The sequence below is a fragment of the Thalassophryne amazonica genome, chromosome 18 (assembly GCF_902500255.1).
Source record: "Thalassophryne amazonica chromosome 18, fThaAma1.1, whole genome shotgun sequence".
NCBI lineage: Eukaryota > Metazoa > Chordata > Actinopteri > Batrachoidiformes > Batrachoididae > Thalassophryne > Thalassophryne amazonica.
The window spans coordinates 3141186-3166264 of NC_047120.1; the positions used below are offsets into that span (position 1 = coordinate 3141186).

At 40.7% G+C, this 25079-nt stretch overlaps 2 long non-coding RNA genes across 2 annotated transcripts in view; both read right to left on the reverse strand.

The window, feature by feature from the left end:
- Positions 1-2572: 2572 nt before the first annotated feature.
- On the reverse strand, positions 2573-14936 carry LOC117530269. Its single transcript, XR_004566278.1, has 3 exons — positions 14927-14936; positions 2968-2973; positions 2573-2758 (listed from the first exon to the last, which is right to left on the reverse strand). It is a non-coding gene; the product is annotated as an uncharacterized LOC117530269 (long non-coding RNA).
- A 9081-nt stretch (positions 14937-24017) lies between these two features.
- Positions 24018-25079, reverse strand: part of LOC117530244 — a 34304-nt gene continuing 33242 nt past the window's right edge. The window contains exon 3 of the long non-coding RNA XR_004566253.1: positions 24018-24077. This is a non-coding gene — a long non-coding RNA (uncharacterized LOC117530244). The remainder of the gene's footprint in view (positions 24078-25079) is intronic.

The window sequence follows — 25079 nt, forward strand, 5'->3', positions numbered from 1 at the left end:
CCACACCCAGACTTTTGATCTTCAATGATAAAAATGAATGGTAAAGAAACGTTTTTTCTAATGTTTTAAAATATCTCTGAATAAAATATCAGTAAAATAATCAAAACATAATTGGGGTATTCAGTGTCATACAACTGTTGTGATTTTTTTAAACAAAATGTAGTTGTCCCACACTATTGCCGTAATTTCCACCACAACACTGTAATGTCCCTTTAAACAGTTTGTATGAAAGATTGTTTGGGTAGTTTCTATGGAGATAAACAGTGACATCAGAGCACATGTATATAGCGCCAAATCACAACAAACAGTTGCCCCAAGGCGCTTTATATTGTAAGGCAATGGTGTGGTGGAAATTACATTTACAAGGCCAATAGTGCCCGTAGTCTAAAAATCACCCATGTGACTTTGTGGAGGGTGAGCATCTTCCTGGTTTTTGTGTCCAACTTATTAAGCTCACATTGTGGCCAGTCCACTATGCCAAACCCATTGCAAACCCATTGCATTGGTATTGCAAACTGGTTTATGGCTGTGATCTTGTTTTTTGGTGTCAACTGTGTTTTGCAGATCTTTTTAAGCGGTTTAGGTATTCTTGTGTTGTTTTTGTTCTCATTTTCTTGTGCTCAATTGTATTACTTTGTTCAATTCCCAAGTATTTGTATGTGGAGTCTGCAGCCAGATCTTCAATGTAGCTCCCTTCATCCAATTGTATGTTTTCGGTTTTTGTCTTTTTACCTTTCGTCAATGTGCATTTTGAGCATTTATCCAGTCCAAATTCCATATCAATATCTTTTGAGAACTTATGGACAGTTTCCACAAGCTGATTGAGTCCCTTTTTTGTGTAGGCATAGATTTTCAAATCATCCATGAACAGCAGGTGGTTTACAAGTTTTTGGTTTTCCTTTCCTTTGTCTTTACTTAAGTCATATCCGATGTCATGCTCCTTCAGGATCTTGCTGAGCGGGTCCATGATTAAGCAGAATAAGAGAGGCGAAAGGCTGTCTCCCTGAAGTATCCCTCTCTGAACTCGTATGTCTGGGATTGTTATTTGTCCCTCTGTGTGGTTGAGGGTGATGGTGGTGTTCCACTTGTTCATTTGTGCTCTCGGGAAAGATCTTATTTCCTCATTGATGTTGTAGAGTTCTAAACACCTCATGATCAAGGAGTGTGGTACACTATCAAATTTTTGTAGTCAATCCATGCTGAGGTTCCTCTGCCTTTTTTTGCAATCCTCCAGAATAGTTTTGTCTGTCAGTAACTGGTCTTTAGCTCCTAATCTTCTTCTGGAACAACCTTTCTGTTCATTTTCCAGGTAGCCACCAGTGTCAAGATGTTCATAAATGGCATCAGTTATGATTCCTGTCAGCCATTTGTACATTGTTGTTAGGCAGCAGATGGGTCTGTGCTTGTTGGGAAGCTGTGTTTCCTTGGTCTTTGGAATTAGGCTTGTGTTCCCTGTCGTTAGCCAGTTTGGTGTGTCCTCTTCTCCGTTCAGTATTCTTGTGAAAGTCACAGCATAATGTTGGTGTAATGCTGTCAGTCTTTTCAGCCAAAAATTTGGGATTTTGTCAATGCCAGGTGGCTTGAAGTTACTGTATTCACTTATTTTCTTTCTGATGTCCTCTTCAGTGATTACAATTGCTGGCATTTGTTGTTTGTCTTTGTTTTTCTGTTTTATTTTTTCAATCCACTCAGCCTCTTGGTGTTGTTTTGGGTCTTCAAAGAGTGGTCTCCAGAATTTTTGAATTTCCTCTCTCTCAGGTGGCTGTTGTACTTCTATTTTGTCGTTTGCCAGCTTTCTGTACACTAGTCTGGGATTTTTGCAAATAGTTTATCTGTTTTGCTTGTATTTTCTTATCTTTGTTCCTAATTTGTGCTGCAAAAGCTTTTACTAAGGCTTGATGTTCAGCCACCCCTCCACCTAGCTGTTTGTCTTCAACATTGTATTTTCTTTTAATGCGATTTACTTTTTTAAGAAAATTCTTTTTGTGGTCCTTGTTTCCTAAAAATGTGGCCATTTGGGAGATCTCTGCTCTTAGATGGCTGATTTCTTCTTGTAATTTCTTTTTCCATTGTGGCATGGTATTCTTTTTCTTATTTGTGGTTCCGTTTCTCTCCAAATCTTGTGGGGCTAGTTTACTTTGTATGTACCATGCCGCTCTATAATTTACAGAGTTTAACTCTGTCAATGTGGCTCCTCTTGGGACCAGTTTGGTCAATCCTATGTTAACTTTTTGCAGGATATTTTTAAATTTTGTATTCTCCTTTAGTTTAGTCAGCTTTGGCTGCTCTTTCATGTCCATTTTTCTTGTTGCTTCAATCTTATTTGCCAATTCCTCTTCTAGTTCCTGCTGTTCTGGGTCTGTGTGCACCTGTATATTGTTTTGTAAATGAGCTGGTGAGCTGTTCATTTTTTCGGGGAGCAGTGAGTTGCTCGTTTTTTCGGGGGGCAGTGAGTTGTTCGTTTTTTCGGGGGGCAGTGAATAGTAAGTTTTTTCGGGGGGCAGTGAATGGTTCGTTTTTTCGGGGGGCAGTGAGTTCGTTTTTTCGGGGGGCAGTGAATAGTAAGTTTTTTCGGGAGGCAGTGAATGGTTCGTTTTTTCGGGGGGCAGTGAATGGTTCGTTTTTTCAGGGGGCAGTGGATGGTTTGTTTTTTCAGGGATGTACTTTTTTTGAGGGCAATCATTTTTTGGTGGTGCAATGGGTTGTGTCAGAGGGCAGATGTCGTCTCTGATCATTTGCTCAACCTCCTGTTGCATCGCTTTTATTTCATCCTCCAAGAAATGTTTTTGTGTGATAAAGTTGGATTTTTGGGTGGTGAGAGTCTTACATGGGATGTCTTTCTTACTTGGGCAGTGGTGGCGGGGTATTTTTTGCCATTCTCTAGATCTCTTTGTCTGGTTTTTGGGGTATTTCATTTTGGCATATTCCTTTGCCCACAGCAGTATCCACTCTTCCTCCCTCTTCCACTGACTCCTTTTAAACTGGAGTTGCTTCCCTTTATCCATCAACTGATAATCTTTTACCGCTTCCTTTATTTATTTATCCTTTATTTTTTTATTTCCTCTGCTGTCAGATATTTTGCGATTTGTGAGGCGATCGATTCCAGTTTTGCAGTTGTGGTGGCTTCTTTCTTTTCTGGTGGTAGATCCGCTTCTTGTATGCGCTCCTCAAATACTGCCTTTTTCTTTCTGCCCCACTTCTCATGCCTTGAGTAAGTGAAGATCTTTTTTTTCCCTCTTCAATGGTCCAATTTACTGTGACGTAGTTTCGTTTGTTTCTTCTGGCCCATTGATGCTGTTGTTGCTGGGGTCCAGGATCAGAACTATGCTGATCTGGTGGATTATCCAGCCGAGTGTCCTTCTGTTCCAGTATTTGTCGTCGATCAGAACAGCTAAATGGTTTTCTTCTTGCTTGCCTCCCCTTTTGTTGCTCTGAGTTGTTCATGTGACCAGATGCTTTTCCATATTTAGAGCCTTTAAATTGTTTTTCATCAGTGTTGTCTGAATGAACAATATTGGTATTTTTTTGACAGTTAAAACTTGACTGAAGTTCTCTGGTCTGTTTCCAGTCATCACTGTCATCAGAACTGTCTGAACTCCTGCCACTGGTATCTGGTTGTAAATGACTGTTTGGACCTGAGTTGCTGGCTGGTTGTGGTCCTCCATCGTCCTCTCTATCAGCTTCTGCTGTCAGTGTTCTGTGTACAGATGAGCTGCTGGCTACAGGCTCAGCCTCTGTGCTCTCATCACTTTGGTTTTGATGAAGCTGTGATGACTCTGGTTTTTCATCATCATTTTCACTCTTCACAGGGACGGCAGTGAAACCAAACTTGGTGAGATCTGCCTCCTCCAGCTGCTGAAGCTGCTCTCCCTGCTGACTTCAGGAAGAGTTTCTTCTTTAATCACCAACAACGGCTGCATGTCTGCTTTGTACAAGCGAACTCGAGGATTGAAAGCAGTTTCCAGAACTTTCCGTCCTTTGTTCTCTTCTTTTAGACAATGAATTTCTTCTTCATAGTTTGTGATCAATCCTGCTAACAACTCAAATACTTCTTCATCAGCAGCTGTTGGCAGTTGTTTCAGCCTGTCCCTCAGCTGTCGGGATTTAGAAATGTTTGTAGAAAACCTTGTAGTCAGTAGAAGAGCGGAGAAAAGTCCAGGCACCGAGGAGTCAGTCCATTCATTTGTACTGTATGAATTAACGTGTGCATTCATGTGGCTCTTTTGTCCAAATCTTTGACCACATTCAGAACACTCAAATGGTTTTTGTCCTGTATGAATTATCATGTGTCTCTTCAGATGGTTCTTTTGTCCAAATCTTTGACCACATTCAGAACAGTCAAATGGTTTTTCTGCTGTGTGAATTGTCATGCGTTTGTTCACAGAGCTCTTCTGTTTTTGTCTTTTAGTCCGATCAGAACAGCCAAATGGTTTCCCACTTACTTGCTTCTCCTTTTGTTGCTGAATTTTTCACGTAACCAGATGGTTTTCCATATTTGGGTGATTTTTAGACTACGGGCACTATTGGCCTTGTAAATGTAATTTCCACCACACCATTGCCTTACAATATAAAGCGCCTTGGGGCAACTGTTTGTTGTGATTTGGCGCTATATACATGTGCTCTGATGTCACTGTTTATCTCCATAGAAACTACCCAAACAATCTTTCATACAAACTGTTTAAAGGGACATTACAGTGTTGTGGTGGAAATTACGGCAATAGTGTGGGACAACTATATTTTGTTTAAAAAAAATCACAACAGTTGTATGACACTGAATACCCCAATTATGTTTTGATTATTTTACTGATATTTTATTCAGAGATATTTTAAAACATTAGAAAAAACATTTCTTTACCATTCATTTTTATCATTGAAGATCAAAAGTCTGGGTGTAGGACAAGCACAAAACGGCAATATTTGCATATAATGATGCTGAAAAAAGGTGAAAAAGTCATCATAGACTACTAGAACAAATTTCTTAACACACTTTCATTGTAAAGATAACTATAGAAGTGTGAAATTTCCCCTTTTTACTGTTTTTCATACAATATGATCAAAGGACATAATAAGTGCCCATAGTCTAAGAATCACCCTTATATTTTTGTTGAGTGTATGTTTAGGTGTCTTGATGGTCAAACTTGCACCCTTGTTAAGGGCAATTTTCAAGGTTTGTTGTAAAATAATTCAAAAGCTCAATTCAGGCTGGGCCACATAGCCAAAAAATTAAAACTAAAAAAATCCCATATTGGTAAATTTTCATCTTTACTCTGACTCATAATTTGACTAAAGCTTGAAGAAACCATGTCAAATTGAAAAACCAATTATTAGCAATTGATTAAAATAATTTGTCATGTTGTAGTAAATACACTCTCAGAGCATTTTGTAATTTAACAATAATTTGGTCCCAGTGTCAGAGACGAGGAAAAACACCCTGAAGCTCTGATCTTGTGCCAAACATCAGGGCGACTCCCCCAATATAGATCTGACAGAGACAGATGTACATACAGAACAGTAACACTGAACAGCACAGTAACAGTCAGGAGCAGAAAAACAGCCGAAACACACAGAAAAATCCTACAGCAATAAAATGCAACAGCCAATCACATCTACTGTTCACACTGAGCAATGACAAAGACAACTGATGATGTCATGTAGTCTAGCAGTGGGCGATGTAGCCTCAAAATTATCCATTAGACTATAACTCCTCCCTGTCACTCAATAACATAACAGCTGTCCCCTCCCTGTCTCACTGTGTCTCATCAGTCCTTTTAATGTTCCTCAAATGTCCAATACTAACATGTCTGCAGTTGGTCACATGTCCAAGAACTCTTCCACTCTCAGAATGTGTAATAAATCATTTTTATGTGTGATATTATCAACACCATCAGGGGCCATAATTCACCCTCAGTGTTAAAGAGCTTTTTAAAGTTGTCTTATCCAGATAGATCTTCAGTTTTATTTTCTTCTAATATGGTTATTTTTATTACAGGGCAGCGTGGGGGTTAGTGTGCTTGCTTCCAAACCAGAAGGTCATCGGTTCAAGAGCACCTGTGCCCATTCTCCATGTCATGTGGAATTGTGTCTGGAAGGGCATCCGGTGTAAAACTTGTGCCATATCAACATGCAGATACATATCAGATCTGCTGTGGTGAGTCTGAACAAAAAGAAGCTGAAAGAACTTACGATGGTTATTTTTCTTATCCAGTCTCCTGCTCTTCATGTCGACTTGTATCTCTGGTTATCTGTGCAGCTGGAACATCAGCAGTTTAAATTAAGTCTTCTGATTCTAACTCAGGGGTGGGCAACTTGTTCCAGAAAGGGCCAAGAGGGTGCAGGTTTTCTTTCAGTAACTGATTCCATCAGGTGATTTCACTGATTAACTGATTCCATCTGCTCAAAGTGATATTAATCACTGAAATCACCTGATGGAATCAGTTGCTGCAAAAAAAAACCTGCACCCTCTCAGCTCTTTCTGGAACAAGTTGCCCACCCCAGTTCACGTTTTGAAGCTCAGTCTTTCTACAACAACGTGAGCAATGTGATGCATCTTATGTTCAGATGTTAATTCATGAGCTTCAGATTTTATGAAGTGTGCAAAGTTCCATTTTTGTTTGTATAAAATGAGGAACAACAGTAATCGATAGTATCTATTGATCAGCTTCATCAGTCCATCACCAAGCTGAACTGTCCATTTATCATCATTGGATCATCATCATTGACTGGTCGTTGGCTCTCACTGCGGTATTGTATCACTTCCTGTTCCGGAGCACAGCGGTGTTTTGCTGTATCTGTTAGCTGTTAATCTGCGCAGTTAGATTGATCTAGTTACCTAGATAACAATTTGTTTCACAGTGTAATCTTCACGTGCCTTAACTAAAGCACTCCCTCTGCTGAATCACCTCTAAATTATTTACACATTATTCACTTTGTGTGTTTTTAGGAATCCGCTAGCTTAGCGCAGCTACTAGCTCTTAGCCAGTTTAGCATGGCGGCTTCTCCTGTCTCTCCCGCACTTTTCTGCTCTGGGTGTCAAATGTTTAGTTATTCCTCGGCCTCCTTTAGCAGTAATGGTACTTGTAATAAGTGTAGCTTATTCGTAGCTTTGGAGGCCAGGCTGGGCGAATTGGAGACTCGGCTCCGCACCGTGGAAAATTCTACAGCTAGCCAGGCCCCTGTAGTCGGTGCAGACCAAGGTAGCTTAGCCGCCTTTAGTTTCCCTCTGGCAGATCCCGAGCAGCCGGGAAAGCAGGCCGACTGGGTGACTGTGAGGAGGAAGCGTAGTTCTAAACAGAAGCCCCGTGTACACCGCCAACCCGTTAACATTTCTAACTGCTTTTCCCCACTCGGCGACACACCCGCCGAGGATCAAACTCTGGTTATTGGCGACTCTGTTTTGAGAAATGTGAAGTTAGCGACACCAGCAACCATAGTTAATTGTCTTCCGTGGGCCAGAGCAGGCGACACTGAAGGAAATTTGAAACTGCTGGCTAAGGCTAAGTGTAAATTTGGTAAGATTGTAATTCACGTCGGCAGTAATGACACCCGGTTACACCAATCGGAGGTCACTAAAATTAACATTGAATAGGTGTGTAACTTTGCAAAAACAATGTCGGACTCTGTAGTTTTCTCTGGGCCCCTCCCCAATCGGACCGGGAGTGACATGTTTAGCCGCATGTTCTCCTTGAATTGCTGGCTGTCTCTGCAGCTTCTCTCCCCCTGCCATCCCCTCATTACCCCATCCACGTAGAGACGGTGCCTGCTCCCAGACCACCAATAACCAGCAAAAATCTATTTAAGCATAAAAATTCAAAAAGAAAAAATAATATAGCACCTTCAACTGCACCACAGACTAAAACAGTTAAATGTGGTCTATTAAACATTAGGTCTCTCTCTTCTAAGTCCCTGTTAGTAAATGATATAATAATTGATCAACTTATTGATTTATTCTGTCTTACAGAAACCTGGTTACAGCAGGATGAATATGTTAGTTTAAATGAGTCAACACCCCCGAATCACACTAACTGCCAGAATGCTCGTAGCACGGGCCGAGGCGGAGGATTAGCAGCAATCTTCCATTCCAGCTTATTAATTAATCAAAATCCCAGACAGAGCTTTAATTCATTTGAAAGCTTGACTCTTAGTCTTGTCCATCCAAATTGGAAGTCCCAAAAACCAGTTTTATTTGTTATTATCTATCGTCCACCTGGTCGTTACTGTGAGTTTCTCTGTGAATTTTCAGACCTTTTGTCTGACTTAGTGCTTAGCGCAGATAAGATAATTATAGTGGGCGATTTTAACATCCACACAGATGCTGAGAATGACAGCCTCAACACTGCATTTAATCTATTATTAGACTCAACTGGCTTTGCTCAAAATGTAAATGAGTCCGCCCACCACTTTAATCATATCTTAGATCTTGTTCTGACTTATGGTATGGAAATTGAAGACTTAACAGTATTCCCTGAAAACTCCCTTCTGTGTGATCATTTCTCAATAACATTTACATTTACTCTGATGGACTACCCAGCAGTGGGGAATAAGTTTCATTACACTAGAAGTCTTTCAGAAAGCGCTGTAACTAGGTTTAAGGATATGATTCCTTCTTTATGTTCCCTAATGCCATATACCAACACAGTGCAGAGTAGCTACCTAAACTCTGTAAATGAGATAGAGTATCTCGTCAATAGTTTTACATCCTCATTGAAGACAACTTTGGATGCTGTAGCTCCTCTGAAAAAGAGAGCTTTAAATCAGAAGTGCCTGACTCCGTGGTATAACTCACAAACTCGCAGCTTAAAGCAGATAACCCGTAAGTTGGAGAGGAAATGGCGTCTCACTAATTTAGAAGATCTTCACTTAGCCTGGAAAAAGAGTCTGTTGCTCTATAAAAAAGCCCTCAGTAAAGCTAGGACATCTTACTACTCATCACTAATTGAAGAAAATAAGAACAACCCCAGGTTTCTTTTCAGCACTGTAGCCAGGCTGACAAAGAGTCAGAGCTCTATTGAGCCGAGTATTCCTTTAACTTTAACTAGTAATGACTTCATGACTTTTTTTAACTAATAAAATTTTAACTATTAGAAAAAAAATTACTCATAACCATCCCAAAGACGTATCGTTATCTTTGGCTGCTTTCAGTGATGCCGGTATTTGGTTAGACTGTTTCTCTCAGATTGTTCTGTCTGAGTTATTTTCATTAGTTACTTCATCCAAACCATCAACATGTCTATTAGACCCCATTCCTACCAGGCTGCTCAAGGAAGCCCTACCATTATTTAATGCTTCGATCTTAAATATGATCAATCTATCTTTATTAGTTGGCTATGTACCACAGGCTTTTAAGGTGGCAGTAATTAAACCATTACTTAAAAAGCCATCACTTGACCCAGCTATCTTAGCTAATTATAGGCCAATCTCCAACCTTCCTTTTCTCTCAAAAATTCTTGAAAGGGTAGTTGTAAAACAGCTAACTGATCATCTGCAGAGGAATGGTCTATTTGAAGAGTTTCAGTCAGGTTTTAGAATTCATCATAGTACAGAAACAGCATTAGTGAAGGTTACAAATGATCTTCTTATGGCCTCAGACAGTGGACTCATCTCTGTGCTTGTTCTGTTAGACCTCAGTGCTGCTTTTGATACTGTTGACCATAAAATTTTATTACAGCGATTAGAGCATGTCATAGGTATTAAAGGCACTGCGGTGGTTTGAATCATATTTATCTAATAGATTACAATTTGTTCATGTAAATGGGGAATCTTCTTCACAGACTAAGGTTAATTATGGAGTTCCACAAGGTTCTGTGCTAGGACCAATTTTATTCACTTTATACATGCTTCCCCAGCATTGCTTAAATTTTCATTGTTACGCAGATGATACCCAGCTTTATCTATCCATGAAGCCAGAGGACACACACCAATTAGCTAAACTGCAGGATTGTCTTACAGACATAAAGACATGGATGACCTCTAATTTCCTGCTTTTAAACTCAGATAAAACTGAAGTTATTGTACTTGGCCCCACAAATCTTAGAAACATGGTGTCTAACCAGATCCTTACTCTGGATGGCATTACCCTGACCTCTAGTAATACTGTGAGAAATCTTGGAGTCATTTTTGATCAGGATATGTCATTCAAAGCCCATATTAAACAAATATGTAGGACTGCTTTTTTGCATTTACACAATATCTCTAAAATTAGAAAGGTCTTGTCTCAGAGTGATGCTGAAAAACTAATTCATGCATTTATTTCCTCTAGGCTGGACTATTGTAATTCATTATTATCAGGTTGACGTAAAAGTTCCCTGAAAAGCCTTCAGTTAATTCAAAATGCTGCAGCTAGAGTACTAACGGGGACTAGAAGGAGAGAGCATATCTCACCCATATTGGCCTCTCTTCATTGGCTTCCTGTTAATTCTAGAATAGAATTTAAAATTCTTCTTCTTACTTATAAGGTTTTGAATAATCAGGTCCCATCTTATCTTAGGGACCTCATAGTACCATATCACCCCAATAGAGCGCTTCACTCTCAGACTGCAGGCTTACTTGTAGTTCCTAGGGTTTGTAAGAGTAGAATGGGAGGCAGAGCCTTCAGCTTTCAGGCTCCTCTCCTGTGGAACCAGCTCCCAATTCGGATCAGGGAGACAGACACCCTCTCTACTTTTAAGATTACGCTTAAAACTTTCCTTTTTGCTAAAGCTTATAGTTAGGGCTGGATCAGGTGACCCTGAACCATCCCTTAGTTATGCTGCTATAGACTTAGACTGCTGGGGGGTTCCCATGATGCACTGAGTGTATCTTTGTCTTTTTGCTCTGTATGCACCACTCTGCATTTAATCATTAGTGATTGATCTCTGCTCTCTTCCACAGCATGTCTTTTTCCTGGTTCTCTCCCTCAGCCCCAACCAGTCCCAGCAGAAGACTACCCCTCCCTGAGCCTGGTTCTGCTGGAGGTTTCTTCCTGTTAAAGGGGAGTTTTTCCTTCCCACTGTCGCCAAGTGCTTGCTCACAGGGGGTCGTTTTGACCGTTGGGGTTTTTACGTAACTAATGTATGGCCTTGCCTTACAGTATAAAGCGCCATGGGGCAACTGTTTGTTCTGATTTGGCGCTATATAAATAAAATTGATTGATTGATAAGTCACAGTTTGTCTTATTTATTTTGCTGATATTTGGTGTTCAATCAACGCAAACTAACAGCTATCATTTGGATGTGGTGGAGTTGGTCTGAAATAAAGTTTAGTGGACAAACCTGCTCTGGATCAGCGAACTTCAGGCTTGAAAACAGCATCCAGCACGTTGACTAGTTTCTTCTCTTCTTTAAATCCACTCGTTTCTTCTTGCTGCTCTGCGATCTGTTTGTTTCTACCAACTCAAATATCTCGGCTTCATTAGCAGCAGTTAGCCGCTGTTTCAACAACCTTCTCAGCTCTTCCACCTTTTCGCGCTAACTTCGCTTTTTCTTCTTCCGGTTTACTGTCGACATTTATGCTTCTGGAGGTCTTCAAAAACATATTCGAGGATCACAGAGTGGTTTGGTCTGTTCAGAGAAGTTTCCAGCGTCTCCAGCTAACTAGCTTTAGCCTCGGACGACAACAGGAAACAGTTCTTCGTTTGTAGTGAAGAGTTTAACGTTGCATTACCGCCACCTACTGGACTGGAGTATTAACAGTGACTTGCAGTGACAAAAGAAAAATAATGAAAAAAGCTATATCTCCTCCATCAGTCCTGTAATTTAAAGATGTTGAACTGTTGTGTTCTTCAATGTGCTCTTCACTCTGCTGTCATTGTCAGAGTGCAGCAGATGATCAATAAATGACTGACTTTGCTCCTGTGAGCAGTTTTCCTCCCAGTCAAACAAACTGAAGGCTGTTTGTTCCTCCTTTATGTTAAGATGCGGTTTTCCAGTCCAGTGATGTTGATCAATGATGAATGAATAAATTTATTTAGCACACAGACTCAAAAAAACGATCCACAAGACAATTCCACAGTGACGTGTGACCAAAAGGGGGTGAACAGAAGCAAAGCTTATAAACACCCATCCCTTATATACATACATATATACTCATTACCAACCCCCAGAGCAAGCACACAGGTGACAGTGGTAAGGAAAAACTCCCTCTGATGTATTGAGGAAGAAACCTCAAGCAGACCAGACTCAAAGGGGTGACCCTCTGCTTGGGCCATGCTACAAACACATTTAACACAACACAAAGTCAAATCCCATCATCATAAACATATCTAGTGTAGATACATACCTACATACACATACAAGGACATACATACATATATACACATACCTACATACACGCATATGCAAAGCACACACACACAAACTGGACACAACTAAACAATGATCAACAAAACACCCTAACCCTCTACACCTTTCCTCCTCCCTATACCTAAAAAAAACCATGTACCTATACCGCTGCTTAAACTGGTTCATGCTTGGACACTGCTTGAGCTCCACCCTCAATCTGTTCCACATCCTCACTCCGCAAACAGAAATACAAAAACCTTTTGTTGTACGTGCCCACTGATGTTTTAAGTTAAACTCCCACCTCAGATTATAATCCCCTACTCTACTAAAGAACCTGTTTTTAATATTTCCAGGAAGTAAATTGTTTATTGCTTTATACACGATTTGTACATTTTGAAAATGAACCATATCAGTAAATTTTAAAATTTTGGATTTTAAGAATAGTGAATGATCAATGCCATGGATGTTACCATCTTCAAATGTGGCACCAAATATTAGGTCACTGTAACTATGAGGATGTGTTAAAGTTGAAAAGTGACAGAGGGGATGAAAATTAAAGGTCAAACTGATGAGGCTGATCTTAAATGTCAAGTGTGAGTCGAGAGCAGGAACAGAGAACCAGATGAAAGAGCAAAAGTATCACTCGGACATACAGATTTGTCAGGACCTACAGAGCCAGCAGCAAAGGATGGTTTCAGGTCCACATTAACATTCACTGATCACTATTCAGGAGCTACTTTTGGGTATTTTTGAAAGCTCAGAGTGACACAGTTAAAGCTACAGAGAAGTTCATTGCTGATGGAGCATCTTATGGAAAAATCAAGTGCATCAGATCAGATAACGGCACAGAGTTTACATCTCCAGAGTTTCAGTCACTGCTTTGTCTAAACACCATTCAGCATGAGACCTCAGCTCCTTATTGTCCCCATCAAAATGGGACAGAGAAGAAGTCTGACCTTTCAAGGATGAGAAGATTTGGGTTGGTGTGTCGTGTCCACAAACAGAACAAGAAAAAGGTGCACTCACAATGACAAAAAGGGGTTTTTGTTTTCTGACAAAAACAGCTCTTCATATCTTGTCTTTTATCCAGATACAGGAAGAGAACTCAAAAACAGGTTGGTGAAGTTCATCATCAAATGTATAAATGAGTGTCAGACTCGGACAGATCTTGACATGGTGCCACAGATTAATGCTACCTGGTAGCATTAATCTGTGGCACCAGAAGATCAAATGAGCACCCCCCCCCCCCCCCGACTACTTATTTGGAACCCAAAAGGTCACATCCTTCAGCTCCTTCTGGGAATTTGTAGGCCAAATGGAGCATGTGATATGACTCTTCTGAGGTCCCTCCAGTGGCATTGAATGGAGGTAACAGAATGCTGCTGATAGGTGGTGCACCCGCTCCACTGCCCTGTCCAGCGGCGTTGTTACAGCTTGGTGAGTGGAGAGGACAATTGATTCAAGAAGTCTCAAAAAAGAAGTTCTGGTGGGCTACTCCATCCGGTGGATTAGTTCAATGCCACTTGAAGAACGTCTGTTGGAGAATAGCCTTTAATGCAGGAAGTTGATTTCATGAGCTTCATTCTGATCCTGCACACAGTGAGGTGGGAGCGACGTGCCACTACACCAGATACATGGTTGCCCTAAGTTTTGGTAAAAACTCTTAACATTTGTACCTGCTCTCTTAGAGAATTTTGGACCTGAGGCAAAATGCCTTCATGTCCTGGATTTGTCCACGGTTTCTCTCTAATTTTAACATACCCAGAAACCCTCTGACAGGAAGCGTTCAGAGGAGAATGCAGATCCACTTCAGTTGAGTCCTTTCAATGCCACCACAGAGAACTATAATGGTGTTGGGGAACCAGTCTTTGGATACCTTAAAAGAAGTCTTTAATGGCTTCAACTGTGGTATTTCATGATCTCCAGGTTTTCTTTGTGTCCTAAAACAGAAGTGAAGTTTCACTTTAACAGTATTGTGTTGAATCGGTTTGGATTTTTGTTTGGATCATTTGAGCCGCTCTGGTGTCTTTGAGCCAGGGGTTCCCAACCTCCCTCTGCATCTGAGGTTTTGATGTCTGATATTTGTGATCCCGGCTGCTTCAGATACTGACGTTTCCTTCCTTTGTGTCTTTGGTCTGGACGTGTTCAATTGTGGATCTGTCCATCGTTTTAGGGTTTTGCACCTGTGTGACTGATTTGACTGAAACCTTAATTGATCATTACTCAGTGTGGTTCTTCACTTTGTCATGACCTCGGTCTACTTTTTAGATCACTGGCAGGTGTTTTTGGGCTGTATACAGTGCTTTTGTACAGGAGTAGTTATAGTTGATCACATGACCATGCGTGTGGTGCCATCTGAAGGTTGAGAAATGTTGCTTGGAGCACTTGTGCATTGAACATAAGAGCTCTAGGGGGTTTATTTCTCACTCAGGCAGAGCAGCTCAACCCTGCGTACATGACGACGGGACAGTTTGCCCCCTGTGGCAAGGAATGCACCCTCAGGCTGTTGAGAATGCGCGGCAGCAGGCCTACGGCATGAGGATGCAGGACAACCAGGTACGTTAGACACTACACACAGCTGCAACATCTGAGGATTTAATTTCGAAAAACTAAACTCTCACCTCCTTGAAATTGGTCAAATATGAGAACATTTGTTACATTTCTGTCAGAACTTTCTGTGTCACTATGACTGGGGAATGTTTGATTATGATGTAATGTAAAATACACATTAAATGGGGTTTTCCATATTAAATTTAAATGGCCACAAGATCTGGATCAGATCCGGATCAAACAGTCAGTAAAGGATACCATCCTACATAACACTCTCAAATATGAAAGAAATTTGATCTTTTTGACAGTTATGAATTTTTGAAAATTTGTTCATTGTTGAAGACAGAGATTTTTCCTGACTGTCCTTTGACCATAGATGACCTTGAATATTGAATCATTCTTGCCTATCAGGATAGGAATCTTCAGTAAAAATTTCAGAATGATATATATGAAAAATTGTGGGTACCAGGCTGTTCACAAACATTACTCTGGAACAAAGACGACAGTGTTTGACATAAGCAGGACGTTAAAGAGCAAAGTGACTGCAGCTCACAATGAGCTTCTTCTTGTATTTTTACATAAAACAAACAATAACAGAATCTATAAACCCAGATGATATATTCATGAGAGTTTTAGACACAATATACAAAGAGTTTAATGATGTTGTCGTTTAATGATGTTGTCCGTGAGGAACCTGATCAGAGCATCACAAATGCATTTCTCCTGTCATGAATGTACTGAGATTATCCATAATGCACTGGAGACAGCATAAACTTAACTTTAACGGTCTTAAAACTTGCCTTGTTGCTAAGCGACTGCAAGATCTATATTTTATATAAGGTATATTTGATCTGAATAATTCCGGACGTGTGGGATACGTGGGTTATATCTTGATCTTTCAAACTAACCGGTTGTTTGCAAACCTTCACAGCAATAACAGTACAGCACAGATGAAGCATTTTTATTCTGAGAGCTGTGTGACTGTGAGCGATAACCGGGGCAGCTACAAAATGTAAGAGCTACAAAATGTAAGGCTTGTTAAATTATTCAGAATAACTGATCAAATCAGAATAACTGATCAAAACCTTTAACCTTTTTATGTCTGATATTGTCGAGCAGAGTACTGGAGTTCACAGAATACCTGTGAACGAAGGACTGGCTGCAGAGCAAAAGACCGGAAGTGAAGAACCCAAACTCCTCTTGCGCATGCGCGGCACAACCTCAGCCCCCGAGATCAGAAGTTGGCGTTCCATCTCTCTACTTCTATGATTGATCCAACTTTGTCACTGTATTCCTGTTCCAGTTCTTCTTGTAATAGTCCAGCTCTTTTGTGTTGTTTCCATCTGTCCACTCTATGTTTTCCTTCTCTTTTGATGTATTGTTCTCTGGTCTGTCTTGTGAGTTTTGTTGCAGGTGTCAGATTGCTGCTTTCCTCTCTCTTGTAGGTGATCTTCGGCCAAGGTTTTTGACAGTTTTATTACTGAGGTCTGTTCGGATAAGGTCTTCTCGTGAAGTTGTGCTTCCTTTTTCATGACTACTTCTTCAGAACTGTTTAAGTACTGTTATCGATGCTCTGTAGGCCTGGCTGATTTCAGTGAGACCCAGACCACCTTCTCTGCGAGGGAGATATATTCTGTCCATGCACTGATGTAACCTTGTGGGGGGTGAGCATCTTCCTGGTTTTCCTGTCCAACTTATTAATCTCACACTGTGGCCAGTCTACTGTACCAAACCCATAGGTCACCACTGGTATTGCAAACTGGTTTATGGCTGTGATCTTGTTTGTTGGTGTCAACTTTGATTTGCTGATAAATGGACTGCATGTATATAGCGCTTGACCACGTGTCTATATACATGAATGCATATAGCGTTGGTCATACTTAATGTGACCATTGCTATATACTTAAAGTAGCACTGGTCACGTTAAGTATGACCAGTGCTACATACTTAATGTAGCACTGGTCATACATGTGTACACTGTATGACCAGTGTGCTGACCGATGACAGGGATCCTCTGTTCAAGACCCAGCCATAATGGAAAGTCACTAAGGGCCCTTGTGCAAGGTCCTTGCACAAGGGCCCTTAGTGACTTTCCATTATGGCTGGGTCTTGAACAGAGGATCCTCTGGTCTGAAGCCCAACACTTAACCACTAGACCATCTCCTCCCTATTTTAAGTGGTTTAGGTATTCTTATGTTGTATTCTTTCTCATTTTCTTGTGATCTATTGTAGCATTTTCTTCAATTCCCAAGTATTTGTATGTGGAGTCTTCAGCCAAATCCTCAATGTAGCTCCTTTCATCCAGCTGAATGTTTTCCATTTTTGTCTTTTTACCTTTCTTGATTGTGCATTTTGAGCATTTGTCCAGTCCAAATTCCATACCGTCTTTGGAGAACTTATGGACTGTTTCCACGAGCCAAATGAGTCCCTGATCTAAGTCAGCAAAAATTTTTAAGTCATCCATGAACAGCAGATGGTTCAGAATTTGTTTTTTCCTTCCTCTGCCTCTACTTAAGTCATACCCGATGTCATCTTGCTAAGCGAGTCTATGGTTAATAAAAGTGGTGAGAGTCTGTCTCCCTGAAATATCCCTCTCTGAACTCATACGTCTGGGATTGTTACTTGTCCCTCTGTGTGATTGACGGTGATGGTGGTGTTCCACTTTTTCATTTGTGCTCTCAGGAAAGACCTTATTTCCTCATTGATGTTGTAGAGTTCAAAGCACCTCATGATCCAGGAGTGTGGCACGCTGTCAAATGCCTTTTTGTAATCAATCCAAGCCATGTTGAGGTTTCGGCTCCTTTTTTTGCAATCCTCCAGGATAGCTTTGTCTATCAGTAACTGGTCTTTAGCTCCTAATCTTTTTCTGGAACAACCTCTCTCTTCATTTTCCAGGTAGCCACCAGTGTGCAGATGTTCATAAATGGCATCAACTATGATTCCTGTCAGCCATTTGTATGTTGTTGTTAGGCAGCAGATGGGTCTGTACTTGTTGGGTAGCTGTGTTTCCTTGGTCCCCTGGGCGTGTATGAATTATCATGTGTCTGTTCAGGCTGCACTTATGTCCAAATCTTTGACCACATTCAGAACAGCCAAATGGCTTTTGTCTTTTTTTTTTATTTCTCTTCAATTTCTTTTTTTACAGAGTGTAATGGGCCCCAACCCTGGGGTCTACAGTTACATCCTAAACATTAATCATTATTGGCATTGTATCCGAGGGCTCTCTTCAAGATGGTAACTGTTCCTTTAACTGCGGATATCTGCACCTCATGGGCACTTGGGTGACCAGGGATTGCCTCAAGATATTTCTTCAGGTTCTTCTTCATAAGCCCTGTTGCTCCCACCACGACTGGTATGATATCAATTTCTTTCATTGACCACGTTATTCATAGATCATTTTTAAGGTCTTGGTATTTCGTGATTTTCTCCCTTTTAGCTCTATTCAGGCCATAGTCATTGGGGACTGTCACATCAATAATTTTTGCTGTCTTCTCTTGCTTGTTCCAAATGACAATATCAGGTTTTACTGCACCTCCTTCGATATGTCTTCCTGCTGGGATCTCTTTGTCATAAAAGACAGTCACTTTTCCATTGGATGAGACTGGTGCTGGCTCATACTCCCAAACGTGTCCCTCTACTTCCACCTCCAGTTCCTTGCATACTTTCCAATGTAAATACTTACAAATCTTGTTATGCCGGCTTGTGTAATGTCCGTCTGCCATGAGGATCTGACATGCTGATACTAAGTGGTTTACACTCTCAACAGCTGCATGACAGAAATGGCATTGATCATTCTGTGATATTCCTGCCATTTTTTTTGAAGCCATTTGTTAATAGTCCTTGGTCTTGCGCTCCAACTATAATTCTTTCCCCATCAAAACCAAGTTCTCCGTTTGTAAGCCACCGCACAGATCCTTCTTTGTCTATGTATTCTTTTTCAAGTTCTTCTTGGAATCGGCCAGCCCTTTTGTGCTGTTTCCATCTGTTCATTCGATGTTTTTGTTCTCTTTTGCTGTATTTTTCCCTGACCAGTCTTGCTAGTGTCGTTGCAGGTGTCAGCTCATTGCTTTCTCTCTCTCGCAAAAGATCTCCGCCAAAGTTTTCTGCCAGTTTTATAATAGAGGTCTGTTGTGGCATAGTCTTAATATGATGTTGCATAACCTTTTTCATAACTTCTTCTTGAGAGCTCTTTAAGTACTGCCCAATACTTATTATAGATGCTCTATAAGCCTGGTTGATCTCCACTAGACCTAAGCCGCCTTCTCGACGAGGGAGATATATTCTATCCATACATTGATTTCTGTATGTAATTTTATGTAGGGTGAGCATCTTCCTAGTTTTAGTATCTAATTTGTTAAGCTCACCCTGTGGCCAGTCTACTATGCCAAAGCCATAGCTCAACACAGGCAATGCAAACTGGTTTATGGCTGTGATCTTGTTCTTTGGTGTCAATTCTGATTTACAGATCTTCTTTAAGCGGTTTAAGTATTCTTGTGTTACTTTCTCTCTTTTTTATGCTCTATTGTAGTATTTTCTTCAATTCCCAAATATTTGTACGTGGAATCCTCAGCCAAATCTTCAATAACGTTCCCCTCATCCAACTGTATATTTTCTGTGACCTGCTTTTTACCACCTCTGATTGTACATTTAGAGTACTTATCCAGCCCAAATTCCATACCGATTTCCTTAGAAAACGTATGGACTGCCTCCACTAATCTCCTGAGTCCCCTCTCTGAATCTGCAAATATCTTCAAGTCGTCCATAAACAGAAGGTGACTCACCACCTGTTTATGTTTTCTTCCTCTACCTCCATCTAAGTCATACCCGATGTCCAATTCCTTGAGGATCTTGCTTAATGGATCAATACTAAGACAAAAAAGGAGTGGAGAGAGACTATCTCCCTGGAATATCCCTCGCGTCACTTTTATGTCTGGGATTATTATCTGCCCCTCTGCATGGTTTAGAGTGATGGTGGTGTTCCACTTATTCATTTGTGTTTTCAAGAGAGATCTTACTTCCTTATTGATGTTATACAATTCTAGGCATCTCATAATCCATGAATGTGGGACATTATCAAATGCCTTTTTGTAGTCAATCCAAGCCATGCTGAGGTTTCTCCTCCTTCTTTTGCAGTCCTCCAGGATAGCATTGTCTATCAATAACTGGTCTTTAGCACCTAATCTTTTTCTGAAACAACCTTTCTGCTCATTCTCCAGGTAGCCAGCAGTGTCCAAATGTTCATAAACGGCATCGGCTATAATTCCTGTCAGCCATTTATAAGTTGTTGTTAAGCAACAGATGGGTCTATACTTGTTGGGGAGCTGCGTTTCCTTGGTCTTTGGGAGTAGGGTTGTGTTCCCAGTCGATAGCCAGTCTGGTGTGTCCTCTTTTCCGTTCAATATTTTTGTGAAAGCTGCGGCATAATGGTGGTGCAGTGCTGTCAGTCTTTTTAACCAAACATTTGGGACTTTATCAATGCCAGGTGCCTTAAAGTTACTATATTCATGAATTTTATTTCTTGTCAATTCTTCAGTTATGATCATTGCTGGCATTTGCTGTTTATCTTTGTTTTTCCGTTTTATTATTTCAATCCACTCAGCCTCTTGGTGCTGTTTAGGGTCTTCAAACAGTGGTCTCCAGAACCTCTCAACTTCTTCTCTCTCAGGTGGCTGTTGTACTTCTACTGTATCATTTACCATATTTCTATAGACTAGTCTAGGGTTGTTTGCAAACTGCTTGTTTATCTGTTTGGCCTTTATTTTCTTATCTTTGTTTCTAATTTGAGCGGCTAATGCTTTCACTATGGCTTGGTGCTCAGCCAGCCTCACAGCCAGTTTATCTTCAATATTGTATTTTCTTTTAATGCGATAGACTTTTCGAAGAAGGTTCCTTTTATGACTTTGGCCTCCCAGAAATATCGACATCTGGGAGATCTCTGCTCTGAGGCGACTATTTTTTGTCTTTTTTTTTTTTTTTTATTTCTCTTCAATTTCTTTTTTTACAGAGTGTAATGGGCCCCAACCCTGGGGTCTACAGTTACATCCTAATCATTAATCATTATTGGCATTGTATCCGAGAGCTCTCTTCAAGATGGTAACTGTTCCTTTAACTGCGGATATCTGCACCTCATGGGCACTTGGGTGACCAGGGATTGCCTCAAGATATTTCTTCAGGTTCTTCTTCATAAGCCCTGTTGCTCCCACCACGACTGGTATGATATCAATTTCTTTTAATTACCACGTTATTCGTAGATCATTTTTAAGGTCTTGGTATTTCGTAATTTTCTCCCTTTCAGCTCTATTTTGTCCTGTATGAATTATCGTGTGTCTGTTTAGGTCACCCTTTTGTCCAAATCTTTGACCACATTCAGAACAGCCAAATTTTTTGTCCTGTGTGAATTTTCATGTGTTTTTTCAGGTGGCCCTTTTCTCCAAATCTGCGACCACATTCAGAACAGCCAAATGGTTTTTGTCTTTTGTTTTTTCATTTATCTTTGATGTCTTTTTAGTAGAATGTGTCTGTTGAGGTCAGCCTTTTGTCCAAATCTGCGACCACATTCAGAACAGTTAAATGGTTTGTGTCTTTTGTTTTTTCATTTATCTTTGATGTCTTTTTAGTAGAATGCAATGGGCCCCAAACCTGGGGTCTAAAGTTGCATCCTAGGTTCTATAGTTATCTTAACCAGATCTGGCATTGTATCCGAGGGCTCTCTTCAAGATGGTGATCGTTCCCTTAATCGCAGACAACTGCACCTCATGTGCACTTGGGTGACCGGGGATTGCCTCAAGGTATTTTTTCAGGTTCTTCTTCATCAGGCCTGTTGCTCCTACCACAACTGGAATGATATTGATGTCTTTCAATGACCATGTTGTTCTTAGGTCATTTTTCAGGTCTTGGTATTTTGAGATCTTTCCCCTTTCAGCTCGATTCAGGCCGTAATCATTGGGGACTGTCACATCAATGATTTTGGCTGTTTTCTCTTGCTTGTTCCAGATGACAATATCAGGTTTGATTGCACCTCCTTCTATGTGTCTTCCTGCTGGGATCTCTTTGTCGTAGAAGATCGTTATTTTTCCATTGGATGAGACTGGTGTTGGCTCGTGCTCCCAGACATGTTCTTTGACTTCCAACTCCAGTTCCTTGCAGATCTTCCAGTGGAGATATTGACAGATCTTATGTCTGGATGTATAATGCCCATCTGCCATGAGGATCTGGCATGCTGATGTTAGATGGTTTACACTCTCAACAGCTGTATGACAGAATCGGCATTTATCATTTTGTGAGATCCCTGCCATTTTTTTGAAGCCATTAGTTAGAAGTCCCTGATCTTGTGCTCCAATCAGAATTCTTTCTCCATCAAAACCAAGTTTTCCATTTTTTAGCCACTGCATTGATCCAACTTTGTCGATGTATTCCTTTTCGAGTTCTTCTTGGAAACGTCCGGGTCTTTTGTGTTGTTTCCATCTTTCCACTCGATGTTTTCCTTTTTTTTTTGCAGTATTGTTCTCTGGTCTGTCTTGCAAGTTTTGTTGCAGGCATGAGACTGTTGCTTTTTCTCTCTTGTAGAAGTTCTCCGCCAAAGTTTTTTGCCAGTTTAGTGATTGAGGTCCGTTCACTTATGGCCTCGTGGTGTTGTGTGACCGTTTTTATGATTTCTTCTTCAGAGCTCTTTAAGTACTGTCCAATACTTATTATCGATGCTCTGTAGGCCTGGTTGATTTCAGTAAGACCCATACCGCCTTCTCTGCGAGGTAGGTATATTCTGTCCATGCACTGATTTCTGTATGTGATTTTGTGGAGGGTGAGCATTTTTCTGGTTTTTGTGTCCAATTTGTTAAGTTCGCATTGTGGCCAGTTCACTATGCCAAATCCATAGGTCACCACTGGTATTGCAAACTGGTTTATGGCTGTGATTTTATTTTTTGGTGTCAGCTGTGTTTTGCAGATCTTTTTTAAGCGGTTTAGATATTCTTTTGTTGTTTTTGTTCTCATTTTCTTGTGTTCAATTGAATTACTTTGTTCAATTCCCAAGTATCTGTATGTGGTGTCTGCAGCCAGGTCTGCAATGTAGCTCCCTTCATCCAATTGTATGTTTTCGGTTTTTGTCTTTTTTCCTTTTGTCATTGTGCATTTTGAGCATTTATCCAGTCCAAATTCCATGCCAATGTCTTTTGAGAACTTATGGGCAGTTTCCACGAGTTGAGTGAGTCCGTTTTTTGTGTTGGCATAGATTTTCAAATCATCCATGAACAACAGATGGTTCACAAGTTTTTGGTTTTCCTTTCCTTTGTCTTTACTTAAGTCATATCCAATGTCTTGCTCCTTCAGGATCTTGCTGAGCGGGTCCATGATTAAGCAGAATAAGAGAGGTGAAAGGCTGTCTCCTTGAAGTATCCCTCTCTGAACTCGTACGTCTGGGATTGTTATTTGTCCCTCTGTGTGATTGAGGGTGATGGTGGTGTTCCACTTGTTCATTTGTGCTTTCAGGAAGGTTCTTATTTTCTTATTTATTATTTTATTTTATTATTTTCTTATTTTCTCATTGATGTTGTATAGTTCTAAGCACCTCAAGATCCAGGTGTGTGGTACACTGTCAAATGCCTTTTTGTGTCCTGTATGAGTTAACGTGTCTTTTCAGGTTACCCTTTTCTCCAAAACTGCGACCACATTCAGAACAGATAAATGGTTTGTTTCCTGTATGAATTATGTGTTTTTTCATGGATCCAGATGCTTGAGAATACATAAATTCTGCCTCAGCAATGTTGCATTTGCTTGAACTAACAATATTAATATTTTTTTGACAGTTAAAACCTGACTGAAGTTCTCTGGTCTGTTTCCAGTCATAACTGTCAACAGTCTCAGTTCCAGAACAGTCTCCTGAACTCCTGCCACTGGTATCTGGTTGTAAATGACTGTTTGGACCTGAGTTGCTGGCTGGTTGTGGTCCTCCATCGTCCTCTCCATCAGCTTCTGCTGTCAGTGTTCTGTGTACAAATGAGCTGCTGGCTACAGGCTCAGCCTCTGTGCTCTCATCACTTTGGCTTTGATGAAGCTGTGATGACTCTGGTTTTTCATCATCATTTTCACTCTTCACAGGGACGGCAGTGAAACCAAACTTAGTGAGATCTGCCTCCTCCAGCTGCTGAAGCTGCTCTCTCTGCTGACTTATCCATGGCTTCTCTTCTTCTTTAATGTCCTCCTGGTCAACACTCAGATTCCATTCCTGGTGTTCAGGGAGAGTTTCTTCTTTAATCACCAACAACAGCTGCATGTCTGTAAAAAAACAAAGTTGTTGCACTGATGGAACTGATAAAGTGGAAATATACAGCAGGACCCGATTTCATAAAGCAGTCTAATCTTTCAGTCTACTAAACTTACTTAGTCGACTAAAGCCCCAGTCACACAACACTAACGAAGGACACCAAAGCCCAAACGAAACAAGAAATCTGGACTTACATTTACTCTCGGAGGCATCATTTAACCGATGCCTAGCTTCCTTCCTGCAGCTGGTCAGAATTTTCAAACGAAAAAATGTGAACAAATCCCGACAACGACCTCAATTCGTCCATATTCTTTTTTGCTCTCTGTCCTTGATGGTTCCTCATCATTTGTGTGGTTTCTGTAATGTCAGTTTTCTGTCTGATTGTCATCCAACCTCCCAAGCCTGATGTGTTGCATGAATGTTGATTATATCTGAACGGAATAAGAACTAAACCCCCGACGAGCGACACGTAACATCCTTGCATTGCTGATGACTCGTCCACGTATGGGACGAAAAGCAACGTTGTCATACAAAAAATAAAAAAATAATTGTAAGAACATTTTATCAACTACTTCAACTATTTACGCACGTTCCAAATGTTTGTGGCTAGCTTGCGTGTGCACACACGTTGTTGTGAAGACGAACAACATCTCTCTCCTGTTGTCAAGACAACCAAATCCCACCACTGCAAGTCCTACAGACATGAGGACAAGGCTGGCTGCGCTTGGTCTCATACCTGCAGTCCGTCACGTCATCCTGAATGTTTCATTTTGATTTTGTTTAAAGCGTCAATGTTCGTTTCGTTCTTCTTTCATTACTTTTGGTTTTGTTTTGTTACTTTTTGCGCTCTTGATTCACAGGCTTTTCTGTGATGGGAAAGGTGCAGGATCATCATCGTCCACCTTTTAACAACACCACAACATCCACCTTTGCGATTCTTTTTCCTTCATTCAGCTGTCGCAGTGTGGCATGTGACCATGCCCTAAGGTTAATCGGCTAACATTAGCTGTCTA